Source organism: Coregonus clupeaformis, chromosome 6 (genome assembly GCF_020615455.1).
Source record: "Coregonus clupeaformis isolate EN_2021a chromosome 6, ASM2061545v1, whole genome shotgun sequence".
NCBI classification, from domain to species: domain Eukaryota; kingdom Metazoa; phylum Chordata; class Actinopteri; order Salmoniformes; family Salmonidae; genus Coregonus; species Coregonus clupeaformis.
The window spans coordinates 53283991-53309379 of record NC_059197.1 but is presented as its reverse complement, the minus strand read 5'-3'; the positions used below and the strand labels follow the sequence as shown (position 1 = coordinate 53309379).

General features: G+C 41.4%; 1 pseudogene; it reads left to right on the top strand.

Annotated features, from left to right (window-relative positions):
- The window catches only part of LOC121562074, a 57951-nt pseudogene that overhangs the window by 5475 nt on the left and 27087 nt on the right, over nucleotides 1–25389 (top strand).

Sequence of the window (25389 nt, the reverse complement as noted above, 5' to 3'; positions counted from 1 at the left end):
CCCTAACCCCTCTACCCTAACCCCTCTCCCCTAACCCCTAACCGCTAACCCCTCTCCCCTCCCCCTAACCCCTCTCCCCTAACCCCTAACCCCTAACCCCTCTCCCTCTCCCCTCTCCCCTCTCCCTCTCCCCTCTCCCCTCTACCCTAACCCCTCTCCCCTAACCCCTAACCCCTCTCCCCTCTACCCTAACCCCTCTCCCCTCTCTTCACAGCTCCTCTACACTTTTGACAAGCAGGTGTGTGTCAGCAGCTGTTCTCTGAATAAGGAGGAGACTCTGCTGGGTAAGGACCTGTTCACAGACATAGAAATATAATGCATAGAACATAGAGATACATTAATTGTTGTATTGAATTCTATGGTGTAGAACAGATACATCTCTAGAATCCATGGTATTCTAATTCTATGTGACACACATGCGTAGTACAAAGACACACTGACACTGAAACAAGGATCCTCACTGAAGTGCTGAGCCAGTGTCTCCTCCCCTAGTGTATCAGTGTTAGACTAGATACAGGTTTTCCTAGATAAAGCCTTCTGGTATTTCCAGTCCAAGATTGTGATCGCCCCATGGGAGTATCTTATCAGCACAGGAGAGGAACAATGTCTTGTGACTGAGCCAACACACAAGGGCCGTTGTATTGAACTCACGTCACCGAACCACATCAACTCACATACTTGTCTTTTAATCTCATTTTTAGCGGTCAGTTTGGCACAGTGGACAAGGACAGAGGAGCGCCTCAGACCAGGTACCTTGTCACCCCCCCCACACACACACACACACACACACACACACACACACACACACACACACACACACACACACTTCCCATCGCTGATACAAACAAACAAACAAAAACAGAAGCTGAAGATTAGAGAAATGGAACTAGACAGATAACCATGTAAATCTACAGTATGTAATGAAGAGGGAAGTGGTAAGCTATATCCTGCTGATAACTAGCTCTCTGTTTCACTCTGGTTCTCTATAGGGAAACAGTTCTCTATAGGGAAACAGTTCTCTAGGGAAACAGTTCTCTAGGGAAACAGTTCTCTATAGGGAAACAGTTCTCTATAGGGAAACAGTTCTCTATAGGGAAACAGTTCTCTATAGGGAAACAGTTCTCTCTAGGGAAACAGTTCTCTAGGGAAACAGTTCTCTATAGGGAAACAGTTCTCTATAGGGAAACAGTTCTCTAGGGAAACAGTTCTCTAGGGAAACAGTTCTCTAGGGAAACAGTTCTCTAGGGAAACAGTTCTCTATAGGGAAACAGTTCTCTAGGGAAACAGTTCTCTATAGGGAAACAGTTCTCTATAGGGAAACAGTTCTCTATAGGGAAACAGTTCTCTAGGGAAACAGTTCTCTATAGGGAAACAGTTCTCTATAGGGAAACAGTTCTCTATAGGGAAACAGTTCTCTAGGGAAACAGTTCTCTAGGGAAACAGTTCTCTAGGGAAACAGACCCATGGCTGTAATAGTCAGTATGGTAACATTCAGGATGTTATTAGGTATCTATCCACACATGCACCACAGGGTTTTAAGTGTTTTAAGTGTACTCTACACGACAGGTTCAAACTGTACACAACTATTGGCTGTAGGCTGTACCATATAGGGAAACTGTATGTGTTGGATTGAGTAACAGTTATCACAAGGGCAGCACAGGCGGTGAATAAGTTTTATGCTGTTTCAGGTCAGTGAAGTTAAACATTACCATATTTAACACCTTTCCATTGTTCTACTCCTAGTTACAAAATGTCTGACCCTCCTCATTGAGATCCATCCCATAAACAACACTAAGGTCCTGAAGGCTGTTGACTGCCGGGTCAGAGTTCAGGTATAGAACTGTATTGTTTTGTACTGGACTCTATTGGGTTGTACTCTATCCAGAACAGCTATTACAATAAGCTTCCCCTCGGTTGTTATTACATTGTTATAATAAATAACAATATGCTATAACATGGTTATACTACAAATAATGTTAACCAGTCATCTTTGGTTTCATACAGTTCATCCATCCAGACACAGAGAGGGACTCAGTGCTGGAGAGTCACCTGCTGCTGGTAGCAGAAGATGGCTGTGAGTATCTGGGAAGTGGAGTGGTGTCAAAGATTTGTTAAAAATATTTTTTTACAGCTTTTAACTATGATAGAATAAAGACATTAGCTGACACAGTTTTCTGTTTTTGGGAGAGTTTGGCCACTGGACCTTCAGGGTTTAGGCTTTGAACTTTGACCTTTGACCTTTCAGATGTGGAGCAGCTCCATGTGATGCTGGTCAGACAGGAGGGTTACAGAGTGGTAAGATACACTGCCACAGACTGTAGAGAGCTGGAATGGAATGCAACTGTTCCGTAGTGACATCATTTCCTGTTGACTGGTGTTCCAACAGGTGATGTTGAACCCAGAGTGCCTGGCCAAAGACAGGGTGGCAGAGGAGTTCAGCTGGGTCCAGTGGGACAGCCAGACACAGAGACTCTTCTACCTCACATACAGGGTAACATACCATATATAGGGAACACACTGTAGGCCCTGATCTGGGCAACAACACCTTAAACTAACATGTTCAGTTTCTTTTGAATTGTGAAGAATTATGCAGACATTCCAACTGATAACGCAATAATGACATCCCTTCTTTGTCTGTCAGGAAAAAGCTGTGCTGAAATGTGTGCAATTCTACCATGACCACAACTGTGAGACCTTGGTAGGACTAGCAGCATAAATCATTTAATAATGAACGCTTTTATAGGTAGTGTTTGATTTCGGGTCAGGCTACTTAATACTTCCTCCTCTTTCCGACAGTTTGAGCTTGCACTGGAGTTGCCCTTTAACCCTTTCACCTGTATGAGGTAAGAATTCAAAGTCAAAATAAATTAAATACGATTAAAAACGGTGTGTTTCCCGAAAACAGTTCAAAATTATTTGTGGATTTCTAGTCATGCTGTATCGATAACTCCTTGTGTGTTTGACCCCTAGGTTTGTTAACCTGGGCTTTGACCATCACCAAGAGACACAGCATGAACGAGAGGAGATGAGGATGGTGGTGATCACCAATAAAATAGGCACGTTTTGGTTGAACATTAAATGATTCACCTCCATACTCTACTGTATTGATATTATAATGTTCTATGCTCGGAGAACATTCCTCTTTAATTGAGTTTGTCATTACTTTTTATTTGTTTGACATGGGACGTGAATGGAAACAGAGGGTAAGTGCTGTAGCTATTGTGATATAGATGAACTGTGTCACTCTTTGATCAATGGACAGTTCAGTCCACCACCAACACAATCACACTCTCACTTCACAGAGCCCATATATATATATAACTTCTCTATTATCAAGATTGCATTAGTCAAGCTGCACAATTGGAAATGCTGCAGGCAATAATTTGTGTTTCTTTGAAAGGCCTATCAAATCAAAAGATGGTTGACGACGGCCCAGGGCCGGGAACATAATAACTTAATTGTGCTACTTATTCCAAATTACATTCAAGATTCAACCAATAAAACACTGTTGTTTTTAATAAAAACCCAATCAATACCACATTGTTAAAATGTTCTTCTTCTTCGTCGTATTATTATGTGCAACCAATCTGTTGTTGGAGTGTAATTGGTTGTTTTAATACGTGATCCTTACTGATGATTGCAGGGAGTATGTGTGTGTGTTACATCCAGCCTGCTGGGGCCAACCAGGAGATCACATACACCATAGTCCTGGTGCACAGAGGTACATCTTACCATATTGCATTAGTTCCATACAATATTCACAAATGACAAATGAAGTTCCGTCAGTTTCAAGTTGTAAATTGTAATCTACCAGAGCCTCTCTCCCCTCTACAGGATGCAGTAAAACGTTCTCAGTGGCGCTGGATGACACCCCTATTCCATGGACCACAGAGCTCCTCCCTCTATTCATCCCTATTGGTCAGTCAACACATCTGTCACACACAGCCACCCATCCTATCAGTACCTACTGGAACACTCCCACACAGCCCATCCATCCTATCAGTACCTGCTGGAACACTCCCACACAGCCCATCCATCCTATCAGTACCTGCTGGAACACTCCCACACAGCCCATCCATCCTATCAGTACCTGCTGGAACACTCCCACACAGCCCATCCATCCTATCAGTACCTGCTGGAACACTCCCACACAGCCCATCCATCCTATCAGTACCTGCTGGAACACTCCCACACAGCCCATCCATCCTATCAGTACCTGCTGGAACACTCCCACACAGCCCATCTATCCTATCAGTACCTACTGGAACACTCCCACACAGCCCATCCATCCTATCAGTACCTGCTGGAACACTCCCACACAGCCCATCCATCCTATCAGTACCTGCTGGAACACTCCCACACAGCCCATCTATCCTATCAGTACCTGCTGGAACACTCCCACACAGCCCATCCATCCTATCAGTACCTGCTGGAACACTCCCACACAGCCCATCCATCCTATCAGTACCTGCTGGAACACTCCCACACAGCCCATCCATCCTATCAGTACCTGCTGGAACACTCCCACACAGCCCATCCATCCTATCACAACCCCTGATAGTGCTACTTGTACTTGGACTGAGGAAGTGGTTTTAGGAGTTATTTGTGATAAAATGTTTATTATTATTGTATAGTAGACATTTACATAAGAGAACAAACAAATAAACCAACAAAAAACCAGTCCAAGATGGCTGATGAAAACAAACCGTTGACTAGCCTGCTGTTCTCTCCCCAGGTTACTACGTGGTGGTCTACCTGGCTGGTCACTTCCTGCACTGTATCAACACCAGACAACAGGAGCTGCTCTGCCACAGTCTCTTCCTCTCAGGTAAGGCTAGACCTGGGGCATGTTCATTAGGACACACCGTAGCCAAATGTTTTGCAATGGAAAAGGACATTTAGTTTTTGTTCTGGTTGAGATACCTCTGCGTTTCACTCCATTACGTGTCTATGAACACGACCCTGGTCACCAACAGAAGTGACTATATGAGGAATAGGGAGGCAAGTGTGTTTTTGTTCAACTGGCTTCAGTGTAATTGTGTTACAGGTGTTGGTGATGGCTTCAGTGGAATTGTGTTACAGGTGTTGGTGATGGCTTCAGTGTAATTGTGTTACAGGTGTTGGTGATGACTTCAGTGTAATTGTGTTACAGGTGTTGGTGATGGCTTCAGTGTAATTGTGTTACAGGTGTTGGTGATGGCTTCAGTGTAATTGTGTTACAGGTGTTGGTGATGACTTCAGTGTAATTGTGTTACAGGTGTTGGTGATGGCTTCAGTGTAATTGTGTTGCAGGTGTTGGTGTTGGCTTCAGTGTAATTGTGTTACAGGTGTTGGTGATGACTTCAGTGTAATTGTGTTACAGGTGTTGGTGATGGCTTCAGTGTAATTGTGTTACAGGTGTTGGTGATTACTTCAGTGGAATTATGTTACAGGTGTTGGTGATGACTTCAGTGTAATTGTGTTACAGGTGTTGGTGATGACTTCAGTGTAATTGTGTTACAGGTGTTGGTGATGACTTCAGTGGAATTGTGTTACAGGTGTTGGTGATGTCTTCAGTGTAATTGTGTTACAGGTGTTGATGATGGTGATGACTTCAGTGCAATTGTGTTTCAGGTGTAGATGATGACTTCAGTGTAATTGTGTTACAGGTGTTGGTGATGACTTCAGTGTAATTGTGTTACAGGTGTTGGTGATGTCTTCAGTGTAATTGTGTTACAGGTGTTGATGATGGTGATGACTTCAGTGCAATTGTGTTTCAGGTGTAGATGATGACTTCAGTGTAATTGTGTTACAGGTGTTGGTGATGACTTCAGTGTAATTGTGTTACAGGCTTGTATTGTTATTGTGATGACTTCAGTGTAATTGTGTTACAGGTGTTGGTGATGACTTCAGTGTAATTGTGTTACAGGTGTTTGTGATGACTTCAGTGTAATTGTGTTACAGGTGTTTGTGATGACTTCAGTGTAATTGTGTTACAGGTGTTGGTGATGACTTCAGTGCAATTGTGTTACAGGTGTTGGTGATGACTTCAGTGTAATTGTGTTACAGGTGTTGGTGATGTCTTCAGTGTAATTGTCTTACAGGTGTTGGTGATGTCTTCAGTGTAATTGTGTTACAGGTGTTGGTGATGACTTCAGTGTAATTGTGTTACAGGTGTTGGTGATGACTTCAGTGTAATTGTGTTACAGGTGTTGGTGATGACTTCAGTGTAATTGTGTTACAGGTGTTGGTGATGTCTTCAGTGTAATTGTGTTACAGGTGTTGGTGATGACTTCAGTGTAATTGTGTTACAGGTGTTGATGCAGAGCTGGGTGTGTTGGGATCAGACAGTGTGGTGTTGTCTCTACCTGAGTCCTCTCTGCTGGACCTGAACACAGGCATGATGTACACTGCAGACCTCAACCCCTCCTTTCTACTGGACCTACTGCACTGCAGGTAGAATGGAATAGAATGGAAAATAGTGGAATGGAATGGAATAGAATGGAATGGAATAGAATAGAATAGAGTGGAATGGAATGGAATAGAATGGAATAGAATAGAATAGAATAGAATAGAATAGAATGGAATGGAATAGAATATAATGGAATGGCATGGAATAGAATGGAATATAATAGAATGGAATAGAATAGAGTGGAATGGAATGGAATAGAATGGAATGTATTAGAATGGAATATAATGGAATGGAATAGAATATAATAGAATGTGTGTGTCATGCTTACTGCACTGCATGTAGAAAGTACTGGAGCATTGGATATTATTGTGATGCTACACTTCACACTCTGTTAATGTAGTATTCATGATGTCTTTGCTGTATGCTTTGTGCTGTAGCCACAGTAGACCTGACGCCCAACGCCTGGCTGCACTGCACTGTCTGCAGCTCTACATGGGGCCCAACGCTACACTACAACTGAAGGTAGGCGATGCAAGCAAAACCCCTGAGGACACTTTGTTCAGAGAGAGAGAGAGAGAGAGAGCAAGAGAGACACAGAGCGTGTGAGAGAGAGAGATGTTTTGGAGGGAAAAGTTCAATGCTGACCGTGAGTCAGGTTGTTTATAATAGAGAAAGTGCTGCACTTGAAATTCCCATCTGCAGTACTTGTTCTAAATGGAGTCTCTGTGGCCATGGCAACTCACTAACACAGTTAGAGAGGTAGAACGTCTTAGAGGTCAATGAGGACGTGGGGGGTGTGGTTTTATGAATTCTGTTGCTTTATACATGGGTGGTAACACTGGAATTACTACAGTAACAATACTTTATCAAGATGTTGTTACTTAGCATAGCACTTTTGTTATTTTATGTGTTTTCTCTGCAGATCATAGATTGGATCTGTGACAATGTGATGCCGTTCGACACCTTCGATCAAATTCAGGAGTTTATTCTGGGTAAGTGGAACAAGATTTATCATCATTATCAAATCTATTTTAGCGGTATTTAATGGAAGAATCATCGTCTCTCTTCAACGACAGCGTCACTGTACAGGATCATCTATAAGAAGTCTCTCAGTCTGGATGAAGTTCTACCCTACTCCTCTGTGTTTGAGAAGAAGAAGGTACCTGAGAATCTAGACCAGGTCCCTGGTGTCACCTGCACCACAGAGCTCCATGCTGAACCAGTGTTCAAAGGAAAGGTACGATATCTTTCACACACGCACATACTGTAGCTATTCAGCTAGCTGATCAGTCTACTATTTAGTGATTTTATTTCACGGTTAGACACTAGAGGGCAGACAGGAGTGGGAAGCAGATCCAATGCTCTGTAACAGATAAAGAATGCATATCTAATTAATTAAATGTGCAAGAAGAGTTGTGGTGAAAGAAGGGACGTAATAATATGATTTAGACTGGGCTATTTACAATGAAATACCCCATTGATTATTCTGTAGATGGAGGCCTTCTTTAATTAAAGGCAAAACATGAACAATTCGTTACAATCAAGTGCATTTTATTTAATGTTATGCAGTATGAACCCCATGCGATAAATCATTTTGTTTCCAAGGAGGTCTCAAGATGACCTCAACAGATGGACGTATTTTACATCAACAGTAAAAGTAGTAAACGTCTGGTGTTTACTAGATGTTTGGTAATGTTTCGCTGCAGGCCAGAAGTCTCCAGGGCTATTGGGAAGAGCTACAGTGGAGCACAGAGAAGATGAAGTACTTTGAGGCGGTTCCAAACCCACGATACAGAACATCTCAGATTCTTCCAGAATGGACCAAGCTGCTCGCTACCCTGGTGAGTTCACACAGAGAGACTGGAATATAGAGGATCTCTGGGAGCTCAGTGCACCACAGGAACCATGGTCTCTCGCTCTGATCCCAAGCTTTATACTGCAGCTAGCAGTAGCACAGTATGAAAACATTCATCATTTACAATTCCTGACATATTCTCATATAGAACCACTTCAACATTGGGCGGCAGGTAGCCTAGCAGTTAAGAGCGTTGGGTCAGTAACCGAAAGGTCGCTGGCTCGAATCCCTGAGCCGACTACGTGAAAAATCTGTCTATGTGCCCTTGAGCAAGGCACTTAACCCTAATTGCTCCTGGATGTCGCTCTGGATAAGAGCGTCTGTTAAATCAGTGATTCCCAACCAGTTGTACTAGGACCCCTGAGGGTACTTGGACTATACACGGGGTACTTGAGAAGACTCATGAGACCATAGGCCTACTGGTAAAAGGCACATGAGGGGGTACTTCAGGGATATTCCGGGCAGAGCAACATTCAGCTGGTGGTACAGTAAGAAAAAAAAGTTGGGAACCAGTGAGCTAAATGACTAACATGGACGTGTCAAATGTAGTACAGTATACCTTCATAAGAGGAAGTTAGAGAACATGTTGCTCCCTCTGTCTGTTCCAGAAGTCGGAGAAGAAGAAGTCTTCTAACTATCTGCGTCACATTGAGGAGAACACCAGGAAGTAGGTGGAGTACAGAAGACAGAATGGGCTCCTGTGTGTTGCAGAATGTTGTGCGTGTTGGAGGAAGCGTGTGGGTGGGGGACAGGGGAAAACTAGACTCCTGAAAGCACACAGAGACAAACTCACAGGGATCAATAACACTGATGGATATTAACACAGGGATCAATAACACTGATGGATATTAACACAGGGATCAATAACACTGATGGATATTAACACAGGGATCAATAACACTAATGGATATTAACACACAGGGATCAATAACACTGATAGATATTAACACAGGGATCAATAACACTGATGGATATTAACACAGGGATCAATAACACTGATGGATATTAACACAGGGATCAATAACACTGATATATATTAACACAGGGATCAATAACACTGATAGATATTAACACTCAAACACTGTAGCAACACGAACAACAGACATGTACTATAGATATACTGTATACATACATACATACAGACACAGTTTCCACTTACAAGTCAAGTTAGACATTCTCTGATATTTCCTCTGTTATTTTCAGAGTTCTGTCGATGGTGGACAGCTGGAATCTAGGTAAGATGTCACAACATTCTAAAAGCCACTATCAATTAATGTTAGTAGAAGGAATGTAAAACCTTGTCTCTCTGGGAATGTAAGAAACCTTGTCTCTAGGAATGTAAGACACCTGGTCTCTAGGAATGTAAGACACCTGGTCTCTATAGGAATGTAAGACACCTGGTCTCTAGGAATGTAAGACACCTGGTCTCTCTAGGAATGTAAGACACCTGGTCTCTCTAGGAATGTAAGACACCTGGTCTCTCTAGGAATGTAAGACACCTGGTCTCTCTAGGAATGTAAGACACCTGGTCTCTCTAGGAATGTAAGACACCTTGTCTCTCTAGGAATGTAAGACACCTGGTCTCTAGGAATGTAAGACACCTGGTCTCTCTAGGAATGTAAGACACCTGGTCTCTCTAGGAATGTAAGACACCTGGTCTCTCTAGGAATGTAAGACACCTGGTCTCTATAGGAATGTAAGACACCTGGTCTCTAGGAATGTAAGACACCTGGTCTCTAGGAATGTAAGACACCTGGTCTCTAGGAATGTAAGACACCTGGTCTCTAGGAATGTAAGACACCTGGTCTCTCTAGGAATGTAAGACACCTGGTCTCTAGGAATGTAAGACACCTGGTCTCTCTAGGAATGTAAGACACCTGGTCTCTCTAGGAATGTAAGACACCTGGTCTCTAGGAATGTAAGACACCTGGTCTCTAGGAATGTAAGACACCTGGTCTCTAGGAATGTAAGACACCTGGTCTCTCTAGGAATGTAAGACACCTGGTCTCTCTAGGAATGTAAGACACCTGGTCTCTCTAGGAATGTAAGACACCTGGTCTCTCTAGGAATGTAAGACACCTGGTCTCTCTAGGAATGTAAGACACCTGGTCTCTCTAGGAATGTAAGACACCTGGTCTCTCTAGGAATGTAAGACACCTGGTCTCTCTAGGAATGTAAGACACCTGGTCTCTAGGAATGTACGACACCTGGTCTCTAGGAATGTACGACACCTGGTCTCTAGGAATGTAAGACACCTGGTCTCTAGGAATGTAAGACACCTGGTCTCTAGGAATGTAAGACACATGGTCTCTCTAGGAATGTAAGACACCTGGTCTCTCTAGGAATGTAAGACACCTGGTCTCTCTAGGAATGTAAGACACCTGGTCTCTCTAGGAATGTAAGACACCTGGTCTCTCTAGGAATGTAAGACACCTTGTCTCTATAGGAATGTAAGACACCTTGTCTCTCTAGGAATGTAAGACACCTGGTCTCTAGGAATGTAAGACACCTGGTCTCTAGGAATGTAAGACACCTGGTCTCTCTAGGAATGTAAGACACCTGGTCTCTCTAGGAATGTAAGACACCTGGTCTCTAGGAATGTAAGACACCTGGTCTCTAGGAATGTAAGACACCTGGTCTCTAGGAATGTAAGACACCTGGTCTTCTCTCTAGGAATGTAAGACACCTGGTCTCTCTAGGAATGTAAGACACCTGGTCTCTCTAGGAATGTAAGACACCTGGTCTCTCTAGGAATGTAAAACACCTGGTCTCTTAGGAATGTAGGACACCTGGTCTCTCTAGGAATGTAAGACACCTGGTCTATCTAGGAATGTAAGACACCTGGTCTCTCTAGGAATGTAAGACACCTGGTCTCTAGGAATGTAAGACACCTGGTCTCTAGGAATGTAAAACACCTGGTCTCTAGGAATGTAGGACACCTGGTCTCTAGGAATGTAAAACACCTGGTCTCTAGGAATGTAAGACACCTGGTCTCTAGGAATGTAAAACACCTGGTCTCTAGGAATGTAGGACACCTGGTCTCTAGGAATGTAAGACACCTGGTCTCTAGGAATGTAAGACACCTGGTCTCTAGGAATGTAGGACACCTGGTCTCTAGGAATGTAAGACACCTGGTCTCTAGGAATGTAAGACACCTGGTCTCTCTTGGTATTGGCCCTTTGGCTATGAAGCTATTATTATGATTATTATTCCTAGAATAACACTGGGATATTAAGGCGCTGGCAGGTCATTTAACATGAGCTCATTTACCCTTGACTACAGTTAAAGAAATCCCCCAACTTGAGTTTCAGGGTCACATACTTGAGTCCACTGGAGAACATTGCTCCCGGACCCCACAGTTGTTGACGATTTATCACTATCATTCAGGGAGAGAGAGAGAGGGAGAAAATAGGGGAAGAATGCCACATGGTTATATAAGAATGGGAGGAGAAGGGCCTCTCTCTCGCTTGCTTTCTTTCTTTCTCCCTCTCTCTTTTTCTCCTCTCCTTCACTGCTTCCTGACCCCAGTGCAACTGTGGTAGCTCAACCACGTGATTGGCCAAAGCTCTACCTCAACTATCTCACATGGGCCATGCACGGACAAAACACACCCTCACTCTATGTCACACACACTGCTCTCAGTCTCTCTCTCTCTCTCTCTCTCCCTCTCTCTCTCTCTCTACCTTTCTCTCTCCCTCTCTTTTTCTCTCCCTCTCTACCTCTCTTTCTCTCTCTACCTCTCTCTCTCTCTCTCTGTCTGTCTCTCACCCGTACATACTGATCAACATTCATCATTCTCCACACCAATATCCTGACTCTCAGAATCGACCCTCTGCAGCACAGTTGACTCATTTAACTCTCTTTATCAATTGTCCCCCTTCATCTTCTCATGGAGATGTCCCTCTGTAATGAAAAGACCATGGAGATGTCCCTCTGTAATGAAAAGACCACGGAGATGTCCTCTGTAATGAAAAGACCACGGAGATGTCCCTCTGTAATGAAAAAGACCATGGAGATGTCCCTCTGTAATGAAAAGACCATGGAGATGTCCCTCTGTAATGAAAAGACCAGGAGATGTCCCTCTGTAATGAAAAGACCACGGAGATGTCCCTCTGTAATGAAAAGACCACGGAGATGTCCCTCTGTAATGAAAAGACCACGGAGATGTCCCTCTGTAATGAAAAGACCACGGAGATGTCCCTCTGTAATGAAAAGACCATGGAGATGTCCCTCTGTAATGAAAAGACCACGGAGATGTCCCTCTGTAATGAAAAGACCACGGAGATGTCCCTCTGAATGAAAAGACCATGGAGATGTCCCTCTGTAATGAAAAGACCACGGAGATGTCCCTCTGTAATGAAAAGCTCTTTATATGTTATTATAGTTCTCTTCAGGTGGTTCCTTTGTTCTGTCTTGACCCTCTCATCCCTCTTAAATCATTAGTCAATCACTTCCTTGTCCTGACTCATGACTGTTTGTTTTGCCTCATGTACAACTCTTTGAGATGTAATGAAAAGTCTAAATACACTGTGTTATGGTTTGCCTCTGCAGATCAGAAAGTGGTTCTGTTGTTCCAGGAGGAGGACAGCCAGCAGAGGGCGCTCATAGGCCTGGTGAGTCACAGAGGATACAGCAGCCATGATACTCAGGGTAGAAGGTGCCCTCAGGCACAGACAGATCTAGGATCAGCTTACCCTCCCCAAATCCTAACCTTAACCATTAGGCGGGAAATGTTAAACTGATCATAGATCAGTGTCAGCACTGTTTTAGTGCTGAGTGCTGGGAGAAGAATGCAGGCTTGTCCAGATTACAGCTCACCAGGACCAAGGTTCATCAGGGCAGATCAGGGCAGGCAGTACACACACAACACGCATGATAAAAATAGTTGTCCCTTTTCAGTCCTGACATTGCAGTCTATTCCCAGGAGTTTTTAGTGACGTTAGCCTTACAGCAGTAACTATTTCCATCCTGAAGTTGCTGACCCTGAGGTTTAAATTACGTTAGTGTTTCAGCAGGTTCTATTATACCCATCCTCAGTTCTAAAACACTAGGGTAGTCTACCTGTGGTCCTCAACATCAACCTATCCCCAGTTCTAAAACACTAGGGTAGTCTACCTGTGGTCCTCAACATCAACCTATCCCCAGTTCTAAACACTAGGGTAGTCTACCTGTGGTCCTCAACATCAACCTATCCCCAGTTCTAAAACACTAGGGTAGTCTACCTGTGGTCCTCAACATCAACCTATCCCCAGTTCTAAAACACTAGGGTTATTCATGGGTCACCTGTGGTCCTCAACATCCTATCCGTTCAACTTGGTCCTCTCACATCACTATGCTAAACACTGGTAGTCTACCTGTGGTCCTCAACATCAACCTATCCCCAGTTCTAAAACACTAGGTGTTTGTGGTCTCAACATCAACCTATCCCCAGTTCTAAAACACTAGGGTAGTCTACCTGTGGTCCTCAACATCAACCTATCCCCAGTTCTAAAACACTAGGGTAGTCTACCTGTGGTCCTCAACATCAACCTATCCCCAGTTCTAAAACACTAGGGTAGTCTACCTGTGGTCCTCAACATCAACCTATCCCCAGTTCTAAAACACTAGGGTAGTCTACCTGTGGTCCTCAACATCAACCAGCAGGGTAACTATTCTTAGACCGGTCAGCTCTGCTCCCAGCAGGCTATTCCCTCTGCAGGTCAGATAGCTCTCTCCTGCTCCAGGAGTGTGTGTGTGTGTGTGTGTGTACCTGTAGTGTGTGTGTGTGTGTGTGTGTGTGTGTGTGTGTGTGTACCTGTAGTGTGTGTGTGTGTGCACCTGTAGTGTGTGTGTGTGTGTGTGTGTGTGTGTACCTGTAGTGTGTGTGTGTGTGTGTGTGTGTGTGTGTGTACCTAACTGAAGTGTGTGCTCCACTCTCCTTCCTGTTAATAAGAATGTAGGACACTGTTAGGGGAACAGGGGAGCAGAGTAGCAGGGGAACAGGGGAACAGAGGAACAGCAGGGGAACAAGGGAACAGGGGAACAGGGGAACAAGGGAACAGGGGAACAGGGGGAACATTGGAACAAGGGAACAGGGGAACAGGGGAACAGGGGAACAGAGGAACAGGGGAACAAGGGAACAGGGGAACAGGGGAACATCAAGGGATCCTAGTTGGACCCCTGCTTTATGACGACGTATACATACAGAAGTACACACGCACACACGCACGCACACACACACACACACACACACACACACACAGACAGACAGACAGACAGACAGACAGACAGACAGACAGAAACCTCCAATCTGAAGTGTTGTGTTTCCAATAGATGGTGGACAAGCTGAGAGAGCACCTCAACAGACACCTGCCTCGTCTGGGGAAGAAGAAGATCGATGTGCTGGTGGTGAACTACGTGGCCAAGCTGGTGTGTGTATATTTGTGTTTGCATGTTCTTATTCTACAGTGCATTACCCAAAGGTTGCTTTCATTGTTTTTGCGGTTACAGAAACAAATGGCTGTATTGACAAGGAAAGGCCTGAGACAGACAGATTGTAGTTGAGAAATGAGAATAACCATTATCCTCCAATACATTTATTTCCTCCTGTGGATGACAGATCTACTCCCCACTGTTCATAGCTCAGTCATGACGTCAGAGAGGCTCTGTACGGTACATCGTACATAGATATCACTGACTGAAGAACACCGTCCTAGAGTTTAACCTTAGGTGGAAATAATGCACTAGATATCAGGAAGAGACAAGCCTTTTCCATAAAGTGTGTGTGAGTGTGAGGTTGTGTGTTTTGGTGTGCGTGCGTGTGTGTGTGAGGATATGAGAGTGTTTCTTCCTGTTATTGCAGTAAAAGAGAGAAGAAGAGGATGTGAGGAGTAATGCTTGGTCAGCCACTGTGTGTGTGTGTGTGGGGATGTAATGGGTGTGAAAGTGGCAGTGTAAAAATAAATCCTAGTAACCCTTGTTTCTCTTGCTATGCGTTGCCATGGACTACTATTCATTTGTTGCTCAATAGAGAACAGGAACTGCTACAGTATGTGAAAATGTAGAAATAGGAAGTGAATGTGAAACGTTTTAATAGTGGTCTTGTCATGTAACATTTGAGTAAATCAGATGTTTAAATTCTCAGAGCATTCATCCCTGACCTCTTTTCTCTGTGTGTGTGTGTGTGTGTGTGTTTGTGCATGTCTGGTGTGTGTGTGTGTGTGTGTGTGTGTGTGTGTGTGTAGCTGGAGCTGATCAGACACATGCTGGAGTCTGTATGGCTGAAGTACAAACTGGGCCCTCTGGTGCTGTGCTTGTAAGTTGCTCCCTGATACAGTACATGCTGTGGGTGTGTGGGTGTTAGTGTGTGTTACTGTGTGTGTGTGTTAGTGTGTGTGTGTTACTGTGTGTGTGTCTTAGTGTGTGTGTGTTAGTGTATGTCCACGTGTATAACTACCATCCCTCATCAGCCAGTGCCTTCGGAAAGTATTCAGACCACTTGACTTTTCCCACATTGGTAGGTTACAACCTTATTCTAAAATTGATTAAACAGTTTTCCCCCCTCATCCATCTACACACAATACCCCATAATAACAAAGCAAAAACAGGATTTTAGAATTTTTTGCTAATTTATAAAAAATTAAAAAACTGATATCACATGTATATAAGTATTCAGACCCTTTACTCAGTACTTTGTTGAAGCACCTTTGGCAGCGATTACAGCCTCAAGTCTTCTTGGGTATGATGCTACAAGCTTGGCACACATGTATTTGGGAGTTTCTCCCATTCTTCTCTGCAGATCCTCTCAAGCTCTGTCAGGTTGGATGGGGAGCGTTGCTGCACAGCTATTTTCAGGTCTCTCCAGAGATGTTCGATCGGGTTCAAGTCCGGGCTCTGGCTGGGCCACTCAAGGACATTCAGAGACTTGTCCCAAAGCCACTCCTGTGTTGTCTTGGCTGTGTGCTTAGGGTCGTCGTCCTGTTGGAAGGTGAACCTTCACCCCAGTCTGAGGTCCTGACAGCTCTGGAGAAGGTTTTCATCAAGGATCTCTCTGTACTTTGCTCCGTTCATCTTGGCCTCGATCCTGACTAGTCTCCCAGTCCCTGCAGCTGAAAACCATCCCCACAGCATGATGCTGCCACCACCATGCTTCAACGTAGGGATGGTGCCAGGTTTCCTCCAGAATTGACGCTTGGCATTCAGGCCAAAGAGTTCAATCTTGGTTTCATCAGACCAGAGAATCTTGTTTATCATGGTCTGAGAGTCCTTTAGGTGCATTTTGGCAAACTCCAAGCGGGCTGTCGTGTGCCTTTTACTGAGGAGTGGCTTCCGTCTGGCCACTCTACCATAAAAGGCCTGATTGGTGGCGTGCTACAGAGATGGTTGTCCTTCTGGAAGGTTCTCGCATCTCCACAGAGGAACTCTAGAGCTCTGTCAGAGTGACCATCGGGTTCTTGGTCACCTCCATGAACAAGGCCCTTCTCCCCCGATTGCTCAGTTTGGCCGGGCGGTGTTCTTGGGGACCTTCAATGCTGCAGAAATTTTTTGGTACCCTTCCCCAGATCTGTGCCTCGACATTTTTGCTCTGACATGCACTGTCAACTGTGGGACCTTATATAGATAGGTGTGTGCCTTTCCAAATCATGTCCAATCAATTGAATTTACCACAGGTGGACTCCAATCAAGTTGTAGAAACATCTCAAGGATGATCAATGGAAACAGGATGCACCTGAGCTCAATTTCGAGTCTCATAGCAAAGGGTCTGTATAGTTATGTAAATAAGGTATTTCTGTTTTTTATTTTTTATAAATTAGCAAAAATTCTAAAAACCTGTTTTGACTTTGTCATTATGGGGTATTGTGTATTGCTGAGGATTATTATTTTTTAAATCAATTTTAGAATAAGGCTGTAACGTAACAAAATGTGGAAAAAGTCAAGGGGTCTGAATACTTTCCGAAGGCACTGTACGTTAAGTTCCTCCCTTATACATGCTGACAGTGTGGGGGTGTCCCCATGTGTATAAAACTAACTAACTAACTAACAGTGATTAAAATGGATTTATAAGGGGCTCCCTCATATGTGTTGACAGTGTGTGGCTTTCTGTGTGTGTGTGTGTCTACAGTGTGTATGTAAGTCCTGTTCCATTGATGTTAACTATCCAATCTGCTCTAGAAAGCAGCAGGGCAGTTCAGCAGAGTGGGCCGTGTTTCACCTGATGTGTCGGATACTGGAGGCTACAAAGACTCTGTGTCTCCCCCTCCCTCCTGGTAAGAAGAACCCTGTTGAACCTTCTCAATATAACAGTGATTATTCATGTATTGTACCTTGTTCAACCTTCTCGAAATAACCAAGGTGTTAAACGTATTTTACCCTCCCTGTCCAGTCTCTCAAAATAACAAACAGAGCTTATAGAGAGTCTGGCTCTACAATATTACATAAACAGAGCTTCTAGAGAGTCTGGCTCTACAATATTACATAAACAGAGCTTCTAGAGCTGCCTACTTAAACAGAGCTCTAAGCCTGGCTCTACCATATTATATAAACAGAGCTTCTAGAGAGCCTGGCTCTACAATATTACATCCTTCCCATAAAAACAGAGCTTCTAGAGAGCCTGGCTCTACCATATTACATAAACAGAGCTTATAGAGAGCCTGGCTCTACCATATTACATAAACAGAGCTTATAGAGAGCCTGGCTCTACAATATTATATAAACAGAGTTTATAGAGAGCCTGGCTCTACAATATTATATAAACAGAGTTTATAGAGAGCCTGGCTCTACAATATTACATAAACAGAGCTTATAGAGAGCCTGGCTCTACAATATTACATAAACAGAGCTTATAGAGAGTCTGGCTCTACAATATTACATAAACAGAGCTTCTAGAGAGCCTGGCTCTACAATATTATATAAACAGAGCTTATAGAGAGCCTGGCTCTACAATATTATATAAACAGAGCTTATAGAGAGTCTGGCTCTACAATATTACATAAACAGAGCTTATAGAGAGCCTGGCTCTACAATATTACATAAACAGAGCTTATAGAGAGTCTGGCTCTACAATATTACATAAACAGAGCTTATAGAGAGTCTGGCTCTACAATATTATATAAACAGAGCTTATAGAGAGCCTGGCTCTACAATATTACATAAACAGAGCTTATAGAGAGCCTGGCTCTACAATATTACATAAACAGAGCTTATAGAGAGTCTGGCTCTACAATATTACATAAACAGAGCTTATAGAGAGCCTGGCTCTACAATATTACATAAACAGAGCTTATAGAGAGCCTGGCTCTACAATATTATATAAACAGAGCTTATAGAGAGTCTGGCTCTACAATATTACATAAACAGAGCTTATAGAGAGCCTGGCTCTACCATATTACATAAACAGAGCTTATAGAGAGCCTGGCTCTACAATATTACATAAACAGAGCTTATAGAGAGCTCTACAATATTACATAAACAGAGCTTATAGAGAGCCCGGCTCTACAATATTAAATAAACAGAGCTTATAGAGAGCCTGGCTCTACAATATTACATAAACAGAGCTTATAGAGAGCCTGGCTCTACAATATTACATAAACAGAGCTTATAGAGAGTCTGGCTCACAATATTACATAAACAGAGCTTATAGAGAGTCTGGCTCTACCATATATAAACAGAGCTTATAGAGAGCCTGGCTCTACAATATTACATAAACAGAGCTTCTAGAGAGTCTGGCTCTACAATATTATATAAACAGAGCTTATAGAGAGCCTGGCTCTACAATATTACATAAACAGAGCTTATAGAGAGCTGGCTCTACAATATTACATAAACAGAGCTTATAGAGAGTCTGGCTCTACAATATTATATAAACAGAGCTTATAGAGAGCCTGGCTCTACAATATTATATAAACAGAGCTTATAGAGAGCCTGGCTCTACAATATTACATAAACAGAGCTTCTAGAGAGTCTGGCTCTACAATATTACATAAACAGAGCTTATAGAGAGCCTGGCTCTACAATATTACATAAACAGAGCTTATAGAGAGTCTGGCTCTACCATATTACATAAACAGAGCTTATAGAGAGTCTGGCTCTACAATATTATATAAACAGAGCTTATAGAGAGCTCTACAATATTACATAAACAGAGCTTCTAGAGAGTCTGGCTCTACAATATTATATAAACAGAGCTTATAGAGAGCCTGGCTCTACAATATTATATAAACAGAGCTTATAGAGAGCTCTACAATATTACATAAACAGAGCTTCTAGAGAGTCTGGCTCTACAATATTATATAAACAGAGCTTATAGAGAGCCTGGCTCTACAATATTACATAAACAGAGCTTATAGAGAGCTCTACAATATTACATAAAAGAGCTTTAGAACTCTACAATATTACATAAACAGAGCTTATAGAGAGCCTGGCTCTACAATATTACATAAACAGAGCTTATAGAGAGTCTGGCTCTACAATATTACATAAACAGAGCTTATAGAGAGTCTGGCTCTACAATATTACATAAACAGAGCTTATAGAGAGTCTGGCTCTACAATATTACATAAACAGAGCTTATAGAGAGCTGCTCTACAATATTACATAAACAGAGCTTATAGAGAGTCTGGCTCTACAATATTATATAAACAGAGCTTATAGAGAGCCTGGCTCTACAATATTATATAAACAGAGCTTATAGAGAGTCTGGCTCTACAATATTACATAAACAGAGCTTATAGAGAGTCTGGCTCTACAATATTATATAAACAGAGCTTATAGAGAGCCTGGCTCTACAATATTACATAAACAGAGCTTCTAGAGAGTCTGGCTCTACAATATTATATAAACAGAGCTTATAGAGAGTCTGGCTCTACAATATTATATAAACAGAGCTTATAGAGAGCTCTACAATATTACATAAACAGAGCTTCTAGAGAGTCTGGCTCTACAATATTATATAAACAGAGCTTATAGAGAGCCTGGCTCTACAATATTAAATAAACAGAGCTTATAGAGAGCCGGCTCTACAATATTACATAAACAGAGCTTATAGAGAGCCTGGCTCTACAATATTACATAAACAGAGCTTATAGAGAGCCTGGCTCTACAATATTATATAAACAGAGCTTCTAGAGAGTCTGGCTCTACAATATTATATAAACAGAGCTTATAGAGAGCCTGGCTCTACAATATTAAATAAACAGAGCTTCTAGAGAGCCTGGCTCTACAATATTACATAAACAGAGCTTATAGAGAGCCTGGCTCTACAATATTATATAAACAGAGCTTATAGAGAGCCTGGCTCTACAATATTACATAAACAGAGCTTATAGAGAGCCTGGCTCTACAATATTACATAAACAGAGCTTATAGAGAGCCTGGCTCTACAATATTAAATAAACAGAGCTTATAGAGAGCCTGGCTCTACAATATTACATAAACAGAGCTTATAGAGAGCCTGGCTCTACAATATTACATAAACAGAGCTTATAGAGAGCCTGGCTCTACAATATTATATAAACAGAGCTTATAGAGAGCCTGGCTCTACAATATTAAATAAACAGAGCTTATAGAGAGCCTGGCTCTACAATATTACATAAACAGAGCTTATAGAGAGCCTGGCTCTACAATATTACATAAACAGAGCTTATAGAGAGCCTGGCTCTACAATATTACATAAACAGAGCTTATAGAGAGCCTGGCTCTACAATATTACATAAACAGAGCTTATAGAGAGCCTGGCTCTACAATATTACATAAACAGAGCTTATAGAGAGCCTGGCTCTACAATATTACATAAACAGAGCTTATAGAGAGTCTGGCTCTACAATATTACATAAACAGAGCTTATAGAGAGCTCTACAATATTACATAAACAGAGCTTATAGAGAGCCTGGCTCTACAATATTATATAAACAGAGCTTATAGAGAGCCACATTACATAAACAGAGCTTATAGAGAGCCTGGCTCTACAATATTAAATAAACAGAGCTTATAGAGAGCCTGGCTCTACAATATTACATAAACAGAGCTTATAGAGAGCCTGGCTCTACAATATTAAATAAACAGAGCTTATAGAGAGCCTGGCTCTACCATATTACATAAACAGAGCTTATAGAGAGCCTGGCTCTACAATATTACATAAACAGAGCTTATAGAGAGCCTGGCTCTACAATATTACATAAACAGAGCTTATAGAGAGCCTGGCTCTACAATATTACATAAACAGAGCTTATAGAGAGCCTGGCTCTACAATATTACATAAACAGAGCTTATAGAGAGCCTGGCTCTACAATATTAAATAAACAGAGCTTATAGAGAGCCTGGCTCTACAATATTAAATAAACAGAGCTTATAGAGAGCTCTACAATATTAAATAAACAGAGCTTATAGAGAGTCTGGCTCTACAATATTAAATAAACAGAGCTTATAGAGAGCCTGGCTCTACAATATTAAATAAACAGAGCTTATAGAGAGCCTGGCTCTACAATATTAAATAAACAGAGCTTATAGAGAGCTCTGCACAATATTAAATAAACAGAGCTTATAGAGAGCCTGGCTCTACCATATTAAATAAACAGAGCTTCTAGAGAGCCTGGCTCTACCATATTAAATAAACAGAGCTTATAGAGAGCCTGGCTCTACCATATTAAATAAACAGAGCTTATAGAGAGCCTGGCTCTACAATATTACATAAACAGAGCTTCTAGAGAGCCTGGCTCTACAATATTACATAAACAGAGCTTCTAGAGAGCCTGGCTCTACCATATTATATAAACAGAGCTTATAGAGAGCCTGGCTCTACAATATTACATAAACAGAGCTTATAGAGAGCCTGGCTCTACAATATTATATAAACAGAGCTTCTAGAGAGCCTGGCTCTACCATATTACATAAACAGAGCTTATAGAGAGTCTGGCTCTACAATATTACATAAACAGAGCTTATAGAGAGCCTGGCTCTACAATATTAAATAAACAGAGCTTTATAGAGAGCCTGGCTCTACAATATTAAATAAACAGAGCTTATAGAGAGCCTGGCTCTACAATATTACATAAACAGAGCTTATAGAGAGCCTGGCTCTACAATATTACATAAACAGAGCTTATAGAGAGCCTGGCTCTACAATATTATATAAACAGAGCTTATAGAGAGTCTGGCTCTACAATATTACATAAACAGAGCTTATAGAGAGCCTGGCTCTACAATATTATATAAACAGAGCTTATAGAGAGCCTGGCTCTACAATATTAAATAAACAGAGCTTATAGAGAGCCTGGCTCTACAATATTAAATAAACAGAGCTTATAGAGAGCCTGGCTCTACAATATTATATAAACAGAGCTTATAGAGAGCCTGGCTCTACAATATTAAATAAACAGAGCTTATAGAGAGCCTGGCTCTACAATATTAAATAAACAGAGCTTATAGAGAGCCTGGCTCTACAATATTACATAAACAGAGCTTATAGAGAGCCTGGCTCTACAATATTACATAAACAGAGCTTATAGAGAGCTCTACAATATTACATAAACAGAGCTTATAGAGAGTCTGGCTCTACAATATTAAATAAACAGAGCTTATAGAGAGCTCTACAATATTACATAAACAGAGCTTATAGAGAGCCTGGCTCTACAATATTATATAAACAGAGCTTATAGAGAGCCTGGCTCTACAATATTACATAAACAGAGCTTATAGAGAGCTCTACAATATTACATAAACAGAGCTTCTAGAGAGCCTGGCTCTACAATATTAAATAAACAGAGCTTATAGAGAGCTCTACAATATTACATAAACAGAGCTTATAGAGAGCCTGGCTCTACAATATTAAATAAACAGAGCTTATAGAGAGCCTGGCTCTACAATATTACATAAACAGAGCTTATAGAGAGCCTGGCTCTACAATATTAAATAAACAGAGCTTATAGAGAGCTCTACAATATTACATAAACAGAGCTTATAGAGAGCCTGGCTCTACAATATTATATAAACAGAGCTTATAGAGAGCCTCTACAATATTACATAAACAGAGCTTATAGAGAGTCTGGCTCTACAATATTATATAAACAGAGCTTATAGAGAGCCTGGCTCTACAATATTAAATAAACAGAGCTTATAGAGAGCTCTACAATATTAAATAAACAGAGCTTATAGAGAGTCTCTCTACAATATTAAATAAACAGAGCTTATAGAGAGCCTGGCTCTACAATATTATATAAACAGAGCTTATAGAGAGCTCTACAATATTACATAAACAGAGCTTCTAGAGAGTCTGGCTCTACAATATTATATAAACAGAGCTTATAGAGAGCCTGGCTCTACAATATTACATAAACAGAGCTTCTAGAGAGTCTGGCTCTACAATATTACATAAACAGAGCTTATAGAGAGTCTGGCTCTACAATATTATATAAACAGAGCTTATAGAGAGCCTCTACAATATTACATAAACAGAGCTTATAGAGAGCCTGGCTCTACAATATTATATAAACAGAGCTTATAGAGAGCCTGGCTCTACAATATTAAATAAACAGAGCTTATAGAGAGCGCCTACAATATTACATAAACAGAGCTTCTAGAGAGTCTGGCTCTACAATATTAAATAAACAGAGCTTATAGAGAGCCTGGCTCTACAATATTAAATAAACAGAGCTTATAGAGAGCTCTACAATATTACATAAACAGAGCTTATAGAGAGTCTGGCTCTACAATATTAAATAAACAGAGCTTATAGAGAGCCTGGCTCTACAATATTACATAAACAGAGCTTATAGAGAGTCTGGCTCTACAATATTAAATAAACAGAGCTTATAGAGAGCCTGGCTCTACAATATTACATAAACAGAGCTTATAGAGAGTCTGGCTCTACAATATTAAATAAACAGAGCTTATAGAGAGCTCTCTACAATATTACATAAACAGAGCTTATAGAGAGCCTGGCTCTACAATATTAAATAAACAGAGCTTATAGAGAGCCTGGCTCTACAATATTAAATAAACAGAGCTTATAGAGAGCTCTACAATATTACATAAACAGAGCTTTATAGAGAGTCTGCTACAATATTACATAAACAGAGCTTATAGAGAGCCTGGCTCTACAATATTACATAAACAGAGCTTATAGAGAGTCTGGCTCTACAATATTAAATAAACAGAGCTTATAGAGAGTCTGGCTCTACAATATTAAATAAACAGAGCTTATAGAGAGCTCTACAATATTACATAAACAGAGCTTATAGAGAGCCTGGCTCTACAATATTACATAAACAGAGCTTATAGAGAGCCTGGCTCTACAATATTATATAAACAGAGCTTATAGAGAGCTCTACAATATTACATAAACAGAGCTTCTAGAGAGCCTGGCTCTACAATATTAAATAAACAGAGCTTATAGAGAGCCTGGCTCTACAATATTAAATAAACAGAGCTTATAGAGAGCCTGGCTCTACAATATTAAATAAACAGAGCTTATAGAGAGCCTGGCTCTACAATATTAAATAAACAGAGCTTATAGAGAGCCTGGCTCTACAATATTACATAAACAGAGCTTATAGAGAGCCTGGCTCTACAATATTAAATAAACAGAGCTTATAGAGAGCCTGGCTCTACAATATTACATAAACAGAGCTTATAGAGAGCCTGGCTCTACAATATTATATAAACAGAGCTTATAGAGAGCCTGGCTCTACAATATTAAATAAACAGAGCTTATAGAGAGCCTGGCTCTACAATATTACATAAACAGAGCTTATAGAGAGCCTGGCTCTACAATATTAAATAAACAGAGCTTATAGAGAGCCTGGCTCTACAATATTAAATAAACAGAGCTTATAGAGAGCCTGGCTCTACAATATTACATAAACAGAGCTTATAGAGAGCCTGGCTCTACAATATTACATAAACAGAGCTTATAGAGAGCCTGGCTCTACAATATTAAATAAACAGAGCTTATAGAGAGCCTGGCTCTACAATATTACATAAACAGAGCTTATAGAGAGTCTCTCTACAATATTACATAAACAGAGCTTATAGAGAGCCTGGCTCTACAATATTAAATAAACAGAGCTTATAGAGAGCCTGGCTCTACAATATTACATAAACAGAGCTTATAGAGAGCCTGGCTCTACAATATTACATAAACAGAGCTTATAGAGAGCCTGGCTCTACAATA